The sequence below is a fragment of the Neopsephotus bourkii genome, unplaced genomic scaffold (genome assembly GCF_033783945.1).
Source record: "Neopsephotus bourkii isolate Nb327-2 ecotype Australia unplaced genomic scaffold, CSIRO-AGI_Nbou_v1 NB_1107, whole genome shotgun sequence".
Lineage (NCBI taxonomy): Eukaryota > Metazoa > Chordata > Aves > Psittaciformes > Psittacidae > Neopsephotus > Neopsephotus bourkii.
Window position 1 is genome coordinate 100,287 of NW_026901594.1, and position 10,600 is coordinate 110,886.

Sequence of the window (10,600 nt, forward strand, 5' to 3'; positions counted from 1 at the left end):
GGAGCAGCACTGGGCGTGCTCCCTGTCAGACATGGGCTGTACAGAAGGAACTAGGCCTCCCCCATTGCCTCTGGAACAACAGGAAGCGTAAACTGTGGGAGTGCTGCAGAGGATGTGGTTCTGGTGTCTCTTTTTTAATCCCTTTGAAGGACCTATGTCCTCAAATATGTAAAGTACCAAAAATAGAAATGGGAGGGACTTCCTGGGCAAACAGATGCATCGATCTGCCACTATTCAAACTTTGGATAATCTTTGCAGGGACCAGCACTTTAACCTCTGAACAGCAATCAGATAACCAGAAATGTCCAGACACTTCTTTGAAAAGGCAGGTTTTTACCCATGGCTGCACCAGGCCATGTTTCCTGCCAGAGCAGCACTGCCAGGGCATCTCTTGTGAGGTATCCTTCCCTCTGCAAAGAATTACCTTTACATACTAAAAAAAGAGGAGTTTAGGGCACTGATTTAAACATGTGCAAATATTGACAGGAGAAAAAATCTAGCAGGTAGCACACAAAAGGTTCTAAAACTTGCCATCCTCAGGTCTTTGAACAAGCAATATTGACAAAACTGACGTAAATATGGTTAATTCAGCTGCTGGTCTCACTGTCGTGTGTCTCGTACTCCTAATTCCTTAGAAACTAGCCTGAGAAGAAAGATAATGAATTCATACCTAAGAGCATTTCTTCCTCAGTAAATGGTTATTTCCTACATGATTTACTTTATTTTTCTACAACTCTTGTGCCTGGTGCAAACCAAGCGTTCTGCAAAGGTTGGTGCATTAATCCTTTCCGTGTGATTTTTCCATGTTGCAGTTACCCAAAGTACTCCAGCAGATCTGTCTACGGGGCAGACCTTGCTACAGGGAACCGTGCGGCACGTTTGTGTGACAGGGTGGTCCATCACCCCTGCCCATCCAGTACCTGCCGCAGTGCTTCTTACTGATGCAGGATTTCATGTGCCCTCAGGCCTGTTACTGCACTCAGGGGAAAGAGGCGTAAGTTTCACCTGTCTAAAAGGTGGGTATAGCAGCTCTTAGCAGCTTGTATGCTGTGAGGCTGAATGGGAATAAAGACCTGAAAGAGCGTGAAGTAGAAGTATGAGAGGAATGCAAGGCCAGCAGCTGTCAGAGCCAGAGCTGGAGCCAGCCAGGCCATACCAAGGAGCAGAAGCGAAGGGAACAGGCTTGCACCACTCAGCGCACCCTCTGGGCAGGAGCACAGACTGCTGGGGTTCCAGGCACTTCCCACCTTCCCTGTGAAATCCATGCAGGATTATTATTCTATTGGGTAAAGTCTGACGGTCAAATCCAGCAGCTGTTCACATGCTCAGTTAATTTGGAGCTTCTCCCTGACTGAGGAAGGCACTGACGTTGAACATTTTGAGGTGGAATTCATCTCATATAATTTTAAGTACCTAAAAGAAAAGCTTGTCGTTAAAGCCATCTGTTAAAGCTCTCTTCACCGAGGGAGCCAGGCAGTTCCCCGGTGTGATTCACCCCACCTACCTCAGGCACTATTCTTAGGATGCAGTGAATCATGCTCTGGCGTCACTCCATTGACTGGAGGGGGAGCCCAGGCGAAGGGCTTATGCTAGACGTGCAACTTTAGGGTGGTTAAGGTTAGATGAAATCTTTCTTTTGCCTGCTGATAGGCAGTTCAGTTTTAATCTTTCCAGCTGCTCATAGGCATACTGATAAAGGGCAATTAGTTTGGGGCTGGAAGTTTAGTTGGTTTATAGAATTTGGGTCTTTCATAATTGAACATGGCAGACAGGTTCAAAAGGATGCTCCAAGGATGTATTCAACTTGGAGCTGTAAAGCTGAACTCCACACAGAGAAATGCAGATAAGCAGTAATACCAGGATACTGCCAGCTTCTTTGCCTGCTCCAGGGCAAAACCTGGCACTGACTCAGACCCAGCTTATCAGTGCCTTTCAATGGCCTGTCTGTATGAAAGCCATAGGCATGTCTTTCAGGGAATGACTTGGTCTTGTGCCAGCCATGTGGTCAGCTGAAAAGACATGGTAGAAGATGCTGCTGTTTTTTTTTTTTCCAAGTGAGATCAGTTTGTTATTCACCACATCTATATTCCCTTTCTTATCCAGGGGAAACTTAGGGAACTTGACTTTCTTTCCTTCCGGTTGATCCATAGCCAAGGACACAGGATAGGATACTGTGTCAGTGAAATTAAGATAGGAAGGACTTCAGTCAAATCACCTTTCAGTTGTAATGAGCTCTACTTCAGGGCAGGAAAGCCCTGTGAAATTCCCCATGCAACTACTGCATGGAAAATTCAAGAAGGCCCTATGATGTTGTGGAGTACAGGAGTATACACATACCTGCCCCAGTTAAACCAAACTGCCTGTGAAGAATGCTGAGAGGGGTCTGCAGACTGCATGGAGAGTTTTCCTGTCCATGGTAATGGAAGATCAGGTCCTGTGTAGCCTTAGTGGCTAGAACAGACGCAGTGACAGGTCAAAGGCAGGAGCAACATTTTGGGCAGGAGCTTCACGAGACTTGAGATGAAAGATGAGAAGCTGTTATGCAAACAGCTGTTGCTCAGCTGATAACAGGCAATGTAAACAAGGCAGCCTTGGGCTGTTGAACAACGCTTAGGCAGCAGGAGCCCTCAGGACATGTGAATAAGATCCCCAGAGCGGGTTCATAGCATTACACCTCTTTACGGTAGGCACTGTAGGTATCCAGACAAAAGAACAAAGCTTCTAGGTGAAGGTAGACTGACCCAGCAGGTGAACAAATGTGCACAACCACTCCTCTGCTGGACTGTGAGCATTTCAGAGGGGATGAGAGGACAAACTGATAAAATACAACAGAAAAGCAAACTGGTGTACAAACACCATTAAATAATGTTGATGTTTCAAAATGTCTTTATCTTCATTACCAATAACTGTTATTAAAACTGAAATCATGTCATAGTCTGTCCATTTCTCGTTGTAATCTTGGCACACAGATGAACAAGCTCTCATCCATAGCTCTGCAGTGGAAAAAATGCCTCTTATCTGGCTGGGACACATGGGCTGCCAGCAGGGTGGGGCCAGAGGCTGGACCCAAGTGACCTTCCTTTAGCCACTTGGGTGCTTGTGCACCCTTCTGGCCAGCTGTATGTGACTGCTCCTGGCCAAGGATGGCTAAACAGCCATTTCCAGAGGATGGGAACAGAGAGGAAGGGTCTTGGTAAGAATTCTGTTCACAAGAACTTTTCTTTTTGGTGTTGCAAACAGAAAAGCGCATCCTCTATTAAGATAAAGGAAGCTCCTTTACTAGGGAAGGCAGTTAGCTGTGGCAATTAAATGAACAGGTTTCCCTCCCTTATTTTCAGAACACCTATAGCAACGTGAATTCACATGCTCCCTCAACATGGCTGTGCTGCAGATACTATAATACCTTCAGGCGCACCCAGGCACACCCTGGCATTTCTTAGGTGAATAAAGCCAGCAACATGGCCTCAGATCTGAAGACAAGCTGCCTAACTGAGAATGTATTCAGCTTCTTAGCCAGGCAGTGCCAATAAATAGTCTTCATTTCAAAATGCCACACTCCCCCCCTTTTTATATTCATTGATCTCTTGAAAATGGTATAAAATTGTTGAAAAGCACCTTGAGAAATCCGTATCAATTACTCAGTGAAGAAGTAACCACACTGCACAAGTGAAACAGACTGATGTAGGAGTTTTCCAGGTAAAACACACTGGAGCTTGGAAAGTCTCAGCTCCATCACTGCATCACATCCTTATTGTACATACCATGATTTCTAGATCACATTTGGTGGATTCACCTCCAGTCAAAAACCAAAGACAGCAATCTTTATGACTGTCCTCAAGGTTCTGACCCCACTGACAGGGGAACCAGCTGGATTAGGCCAAAGCTGCTCCCATCCACACAGCCAGGGGTTGCTTTCTGTGGCAGTGGGGCTGCAGGGAAGGTGGTGGCTGGCTTATCCCCTGATATGAAATAAGGGAACATGCCTGATCTCAGAAACTTGCAGAAAGTGCTCTCATATCTGGTAATACATATGTAGGCTTTGACTGATGCATGTCCATGCCCAATTCAACGTGTATGTTTTCTTCTTTGAACTGTCATCTTTGAAGCTTTTTCACTCACAAAAGGCATCATCACAAGTTAGGCAGATGGTTCCTTGCTCTTTTTGTTTCATGTCAGCTCTGCTCTGAACAGACTTGAAGCTGAAATAGCCGACTATATGCTTCCATGGAACAAATAATGGATACCTGCGGATATCTGCCCCAGCAGATACTTCACATCTGAAATATCTCTTCACTTTCACGTCTAGCTTCTGAAGCAAACCTAACTCTGGAGCTTTAACAGCTGGCTCCCTCTGAGATTGAGGGACCATGAGAAGTGGAAAAAAAGCTTTTATTTCAGAATTTTCCTGAGCTACCTATTTTCAGTGAATCAGTTTCCTGGGAGAGCTACTTGAACGCAAGAGGAAGGGTCAAGGCAGAGAAATACGACAAGATTGTTAATGACTAGCCTTTTCTATTCATACAGTCTTCTAAAAGCCTGGGTTCACTTTTCTTTTTAATTTTTCTATGGAGATCACTAAGGGCAAAATTTTCCACCCCAACATCTTTATCAATTTAAAGTTATTGATGCACTTGTTAGTGCTGGTGCATTTGATAATCAAAGGCTACATTCTTGTGTCAGATAAATGGCCCACTCAGCAACAAGATGTCATCATTCACCATCCTTTCCTAGGAATTTATCTAGTCATGGAGCTTGAAAAGACTAGGAATGTAAGGCTCAGCATGTACATACTAGAGTGGATCAAGAATAGTTCTGCAAGGACAATTACCATTAAAAAAAATCCTTACTTGTTTGATGTGAAACCCTAACATGGGTTATAGGTTCAGCAGAACTTTTTCAATGTTCTAAATTAAAAGCAGGACTCAATTTTCCAGGTACAGTGACCATGCCAGTAGCCATTTAGCATATGTGAGGTCTAAGAGTCTCCAGTGAGCAGTGGCTGAAGTCAGAAACAAGGCATCCTAGGTGAATACTCTTCCCAGCAGACTAAAGAGCTACCTTCAATCCACTGGTGGTTATATTCCATATAAATAAAAATATTCATTGGGATATAGAAACTGACTATAATGCCCAGTCATTTTGGCATTCACCAGAGAGAAGAGAAGGCTGCATTCTCATCCCTGCTTCAATGGTTACTGCATGAGTACAGCATGAAGCTTCAAGCTTCTTGAAAAGTAAGTAGGCTTAGGCTGAGACAGGCAACATAGCTATAAAGATGGTGGTGTTTTTCTCTAAGCATTTTGATTTCCTGGTTTTTTTTACTGAGTTTTACAGCTCAAAACCTGACATATAGATTAGAACTACTTTTAGATCAATGCTTACATTTCAAGGCCTAATTGGTCTGCAGTGTCAATCTGTCTTTGGATTCTAAAGGACCAGAGTCTGAGAGGTTTGTCTGCCATGAAAAACCATCTCATGCAATTGTAGAAATCGCAGACCTTCTGCTTTGAACAGATGTAACTTAAGAACAGAACAGGAAACCAAACCCAGCCAGTTCTGAGTATGACACAGAAACCAGACTGGACTAGTGTTTTCATAACCATACTTTATACAGTCACAAATCAAAGATATTTCAGATCCTCAGTTTTGGTTTGGCTCCTTTTTACTAAAATTCTCAATACTGCCTAGTTTTTTGGATCAGAAACATGAACATTCGTATACAGCAGTAACAAAAAGGCCAGTGAATATATTAGAAGCTTTTATGTCTCTAAAAATGTGCCACAGTTAACCGATTTAGCTGATTGGAAGCTCCAATTCAGAAAAAAAAAAAATCCAACATTTCAAACCCCTTCCCTCCAGATTACTCCAATCCCAGCACAAATTCATGTGAACTAGAAATTGACAAATACACATGATGAGCCTGTGTGTGCCAAAAATCTCTTTAGGTTTACTGACTCCACCGGATCCCAGCACTCCCTGGAATTATCTTCGTTCCCTATATATAGGTTTGGCTGCCATTCAGGTTACTATATTTACTGTTAAATTAAAGCAATTAGCCCTGCCCACCCACTAAGCAAATATATTTTAGAATTGTTTCTGCTTTCTTTACCAATGTTTTAAACTGTGACTGAACAGAAATCACTGCTCACAGCTCTTAACCTTGAAGATATGCATGCTCTGGTAAAGCAAAATGTTTTCCTCTGTCACCTGCATGGGAACAAGTATCAAAGTGCAAGAATCCTGAGTGGGTGATAGAATTGCACCACAGGTATTCATGAAAGAAAGTTTAGTAGAAGTCACATTAAAACTTCACTCAGTCCCTTTTCGAGGCTATTGGAGGAGCCCCTGTTCCAATGCTGTTCCACTAGCAAAATCGTGATCATATTTACCACACAGTCTGTTTGACAACTTTCTCAATAATTTATCTAGCACTCATTGCATTTGTAAATGAGAAAGTGTAATTTATCAGTCACATTTTATTTTGCTGCCACAAGTTCCTACAGAGTGCTTTTAGACTAGTGACACAGAAACCTGTTCCCCTTGTGTGTCTGACTGCATGTACCTGGTGTATCTGAATGGTATTTGCAACAGGAAACAGAATTTGTTTTTCCCAGCTAGAAAGCTTGACTGTTCTTACAGATACCTGAGTTTCCTGAGTATTTTGTCCATTGAATCTGAACTGTAAATGGTGCTTAAATATTGTTCCCACGTTGACGACTTCTTTTTTAAATGTTCTTGTGCATGTTCTTCCTGCCTGAAAAATAAGGTGAGGGGAAGGAGGGAAAGAGGGCAAACTGGCAGTCTGCTCAGGTACTTGACTTAATGTGGTCACTTCTCGTATGGGATACACAGTTGACACGAGAGCAAATTCACAGGGGCCGGTGATAGATATTCTTGTGACAGTCACCTGAATCAGGAAGGTTCCACTTTTTCTGTCTCTGTTTCATTGTGGAGGTACCTGGGAGTGGTGGGGAGGAAGTGGTTTTTTTCATTAGTGGGAAGGCAAAGGGAGGTGTACATTTCCTCTTCTAAAAGTGCAATGTATGAAGCTGCTTGCGGGTTTTTGTAAGCGTGTAGACAGACATATAGGACAAGTCAGTAAGAAATTGTTACTGCTGCAGCACCAGCTTGCACCATAAGCACAATCAGTCAGATGTCCCATACCTACATTTTTTTTTCTGGTTGACAGAGGAAATTCACACCTCGGTCTGTTGCTTTATCAAACCTGAATCTGTGAGAAAGCCTTTTTATAGAACCCAACCCAAGCTTCATAAATTGGTAAGCAACTCAGCTGTTTCACAGACAGTGGAAATCTTGCACTACATATGGTTGTGCTTTCCTTCATCTGGAAAAGCAAATGAAAAAGCTAGCAAAAATACCAGGTGGGATGACAAAGATGGTTGAAGCTGAAGAGTAGCTTCACTGTGAGGGGACATAAAGCACTCAGGGGCTTTAGTCTGGAAAAGAGGCTGATGAGGATGTGGTAGATAGAACCACTTCTGAAAGACACAGAGAAGGAAAACAGAGAAAATCCAGTTACTTCTTCTCAGAACACAAAGTCCAAGAGCATCAGACAGAGTTAATAGGTGGTTGATTTAAAACACACGGGTACAAATAATAGGTACTCTTTGACCTGGGTAGCTGTGAATGCCAAAGAGTGACTACACAAATCCATAGCAGTCAAATCCACCAGGACTTCTGAACAAAAAACGGCTGTTACAACCACAAGGCAATAAAATCCTTAGGCTGCAGGTAGAACTGAAGAAATGATAAATCAAGAAAGCTATTATAGGGCAACTAATCAAGTATCTGAAAAAAAACCAAACCAGCGCACTGAGGGAATTCAGACCTGGATTCCAAATTTGTTAAGGATTTAGGGGTTAGGCTCACTATAACTTCAGCTGCAGTGTTCAATTCCACATAGGTATTTCAATTGCTACATTCAGAGAGGTGTTCTTATGCTTTGCCCTTTTTGTTTCATAATTTTGATTGAAACTTGTGACTTTTTTTTTTTTTTTAATGTGTCCAGGAGCTCATGACTGATCTAATAAAAGTTCTGGAAAAATCTGTCAGAATTCCATCTCCACTGCAGAAAGTGAGACTTTCAAACTTTGGGGTATATGGTACCATAGCTACACATACTAAAATTACACCAAGTATTTGTCAACATAAACAAATATGCAGATATTCTCACTGTGTTCTTCTGACCTCTTGCTTCAGTGGTAATTGCAAGCTTAATTTCCAGTATTTCCCAGCTTTTGCAGAGGCATTCTGAGAGGCTCAGTTTTAAACAAGATTGAACATGTTCACAGCTGAACTCTAAATGGGTTCTGCATCCCTGTTGAAATGTTCTGCTTAAATGTTTGATCCTTAATGCAGTCTACACTCTGCCCACAGCAAATGTTCCTCCCAGCTGCTGTTCTTCCCATTAACAGAAATGGGAAGATGAATTAAGGTACTTCTCTATCCCAACATGTTGCTGCCACCCAATATTCAGCAGCCTATAATAGATTGGATAATCGCCTGCCCATATATTCAGAACTCATACTGCATGAAACTAACATTCACTTTGTTAGAAACATTTTCCTGATCATCTAGTCCTTTTAATTTCCAGACATTCAAGTAGAGTTCATCCTCTTTTCCATTCTGAAAAAAACTCCCCCCAAAGGACCAGCAGATAATGATTTTTTTTTCATTATTACCCAGTGTTTAGCTATAAAGGAAAGTTTTGTCTTGAAGTGGAAGGGGGGAAAGCAAAAGCCCTAGGGTCATGCCACATTCAGCCCATTCAGCCCTGAATTATAACAGATCAGTAGTGGCATTTCCACCTGATGCATTTCTAAATTTGACAGGTGAAGCTCAGTCATAGAAGACAGTATGCAACATGGATCTGATAAAGTTTGTCCTATTCTTTGATTCAGTTTCACCCGGTAGACTTTCAGTTCATTTAACTTCACTTTTGGCTTTGTGTAAGAATAGCAGTTAATTGGCATGAGGCTTACCAAATGTTTTTTGTCTATCAGACTAGTCAGTTCACAGGAACCCCACCGATGATGACTCTCATCAGTTTGCCTCTTCAATGTAGCTGGCTCTGGGGAGAAATTGAAGCAATCCACCTAAAATATTAATGTATCAAGAATTTAGTCATCCCTTCCCTGAGAATATGGGTGGGTTCTTCCCTCCTCACATTCTTTCTTTTTCCTTTTGTTCTCTTTTCTTGTGGCGTTCTGACTTCTACAGTGACTAAGACAGTTTATTAGGCAAGCTTTTGAGCTGTATAAAATTACCCAGTGCAAGTTTGCTATTGCAATTGGTCACATTTCTTCTTCTCTGTTTCAGAAAAGCCTTACCTCTTAGCCTTTTGCCACAGCTTCTTTGCAGTGGGGAAGAAAGGCATGATGAGCACTCAATCCATAAAAACTAAAAGTGAAAAATTAGACATAAGCACAAAAAGAAAAAAAACTCTGAAATTTAACAGAAGCAATTTCCACAGTCTCTGTAATCACCAAGGTTCCATGTTCAGTATCTGGGAGAAATGATCAAGGACACTGCACTTCTTGAAGAACGTTGTGGTATTATAACCACACACTAAGTTCAGAACACCAATATCACTGCCATACTCTATCAATACCAATCTCTTTTGTGGGAGTTATTCTTCTCTATAGAAATAAGTAAACAATCATAGGCCCAGAGCAAGGAGAAGTGATTAGGAGAGGTATGATGGCCCAGTGGCTAGATCTTTCACCAGGGGATATTGGAGAACAAGGTTCAAAATCCTACTCTGGCATCCATTTAATTATTTATGTACCCTAATAGACACTATTTATCTACTTTAATAGCACTAACAAGAGATCTCACTTGGAAAAGTCTTGCTGCAAGTACCTATTAGCATCATGGTGAGAGTATGCCACTGCATCATGAAAAAGATTCTTTTTTATTCTTAAACTGACTCAGAGACAGAAGCTCATTAGCAATTAGCCATTCTAGTGAGCAGGAGACGGGTGTTCTTCCCCCTTGGGTTTTCTCCTACCAAACAATAATATTATTTATATTTCATTTACTTTCATGACAGAAGCAAATTGTTGCCTGCCACTGATGTGGTAAAAAAAAACTTCACCCCAGCTGCTGAGCTGCCTCAGTTGATAACTTTTCAGAATATAGAAGGAAGCCAAGGACTGCTGCAAATAGGCTTTGAAGCCACCTGAAACAGGCTTTGCTTGTGGAACTGTTCAGAAGTGTGGCATCACCTTGTGTCATCTACATCCAGGCAAAACAACCCCAAGAGGAAACATTCAAGACTTTAAAAGCTCAGGATGAGGGTGGAGGGGCGAAGAGCTCTAGTCCCAGAACTGAACTTGTGGAGGAGTCTTTGTTACAAATCAGCTTAGCTGAGAAACAATTTTTTGAGGATTACTGAAAGAACAGCTAACAGCAGGATAATTTGATTAGAGATACAGAATTAAATGAAGGAGTGGCTTAAAATAAACTGCTTAGATATTTTAAAGCTATGAGTAATAGCAAAGACTGGGAGAGTGCTTTGGATTTTTTTTTTAATTTTTTGTTTTTTGTTAGATTTTCAAGGAAAGCATTCAAGAAGATT